Source organism: Kryptolebias marmoratus, linkage group LG2 (assembly GCF_001649575.2).
Source record: "Kryptolebias marmoratus isolate JLee-2015 linkage group LG2, ASM164957v2, whole genome shotgun sequence".
Classification (NCBI taxonomy): Eukaryota; Metazoa; Chordata; class Actinopteri; order Cyprinodontiformes; family Rivulidae; genus Kryptolebias; species Kryptolebias marmoratus.
In genome coordinates this window covers 30276803-30278831 of record NC_051431.1, presented here as the reverse complement: position 1 = coordinate 30278831, position 2029 = coordinate 30276803, and the positions used below count along the sequence as shown (strand labels likewise).

Below are 2029 nucleotides of genomic sequence, written 5' to 3'. Positions count from 1 at the left end.
AGCAGCAACTCGAGCACATTGCTGCCCCCTATATGTCAAGAGGACAAATAACACCTTTTCTGTTTAAATTGCCAACCCGCCACAGTGGCGTGTGTGTTGATCAAATTCACCCGCCACTTCAAATATTTACCCGCATTTGGCCGGTGGCGGGTGCTAATTTCCACCCCTGACAGTGCCTTGAAATTGATTTTTTTTTCTTACATCAGTAATAGGAAATTAAACTTGTGACCAATGACGGATTCCTGTGAATAGTTAAAGGCCTAGTGTTCCTTGAAGTTTTGCCTATCAACACCTTTCATGTCAGTTTTAGACGAAGATCATCTTGTGCTGAGAAAGTTTTGAGTTTTGGTCAAACCTTGTCATTCACATTATGCTGGATCTCATGATATTGCAAGACCTTGCAGATGTGTTTGCATTCAGTGTGTGTTGGGAATGACTCTCAGCTACTACCACATCAAATTTTAGCTCAATATTCATAAAATTTAAAGCATTAGAGCCATTTTTGTGTTGGGTCATGTTAAAAAGCTGTGGTGGCCTTCTTGAAATGGGTTGATTCCAAATGTTTCAGCTGTTGACATCCAATGATTACTTTCTGGAAGTTTCATTAAAATCTGCCTAGTGGTTCATGAGATAACTTAGTAACAGACACGCTTGCGCAAAAATGTAATTGTCCACCATTTGGTGGCAAACGACAGTAAGTCTGTCCTATACCGAGAAATGACTGTGCTGGCTTTACTTCAGTCATATTTATTCATGTTTCTGCAGGCCTGCAATTTCATGTGATGTGCATGCAACTACCTTCCTTTATTTGGTTGGTTTACACAAGATTTAACTTGGTTTTTAAAAGCTAAAAGACAAAGTTGGTAGAGATTGACACTTTTATAATTCAGATGTCTCCCAGTGTGTCTTGTGAGTACAGTTCAATCCAGATTCATACTGAGGCTGGTAATTGATAGATTTAAAGAACTTTAGTAAAAGCTTACCTTTTAAAGTTTATTTTTCTTTTACAGCTTGAAGAGTGAAGTGCGGTCAGTCCTGAAGCATTGATTCTGACTTCAAGTAAACTAAAAAAGTTATTTTCTTGAAAAAACTGTTTATGTACAGTGTCCTCATGGTATTGTTGCATAACACAGCTAACATTAAGTTGTTAGTTTTTTGTTACTCCTATGTAACTGGAATGTGTGTTTATATGCAATTCAAGCACAAGGGACAGCAAAACACAATAAAGAGAGCTGAACAACCCTCTGAATGTTTCAGTGTATTTTTGACCTTTGATTGTAGCAAAGTTGAGTTTTTAGTCACATTTGGAGCAGAAACCCCTTGGACTTTATCAATTTTAATTTTAAAGTTGAACTGTTAATTTTAAATGTGAACTATCTGAGGGTGGAAGAGTGACATAGTGGTTAGAGCCTTCTCCTCCCAGCAATAAGGTCGCAGGATCGCATCCTGACCTAGGGCCTTTCTCTGTGGAGTTTGCATCTAAAAATTTAGTTTATTGAATGCTTATTAATTATTTGTTAGATGACTTTATTGGAAAACATTTAAGCAACATATTTTAATGGGTTATTTAGACCCATTGTCTAAATTAGCGTTTCTCAACGGGGGCGGTACCGCCCCCTGGGGGGTGTTGAGAGGATGACGGGGGCGCTGGCAGCAATATTTTCAAAAGGGGGGCGTTGATATTCTTTTGGGGGGCGTTTGCTTAAAGGTAAAGTTTATACAAAAGGTTCACAACAATATCAGTTTAAACTTTGAACTACTTGTAAAAATATTGTGGCCTAAAATATTCAAACCGTTGCAGAACTGCAGCTGTATCGATGGTGTTTCTTTTTAACGCAGCTCCATGCTGCCTTCAGGAGAACGGGACATCAGAGTATCATTTTTATAATTTGTCCCACATGGCAGTTACTTTGAGAAAGGAACGCTCTCTTTAGTGATATTACCCTTGGAATTATTTATTTCTCTTACATGGGTTAATTTCTCTGAAGGATACACCTTGAGCGCATTGTTATCGCAGTGGTTAAACATT

The 2029-nt window shown here is 38.2% G+C and overlaps 1 protein-coding gene across 1 annotated transcript in view; it reads left to right on the top strand.

Annotated features, from left to right (window-relative positions):
* LOC108228277 (alpha-2-macroglobulin-like protein 1) overlaps nt 1-1245 on the top strand; it is a 14457-nt gene extending 13212 nt beyond the window's left edge. Inside the window, exon 9 of the mRNA XM_017403815.3 lies at nt 1011-1245. The gene's annotated coding sequence lies outside the window, so the exon portion shown is untranslated. The remainder of the gene's footprint in view (nt 1-1010) is intronic.
* Nucleotides 1246-2029: the final 784 nt, after the last annotated feature.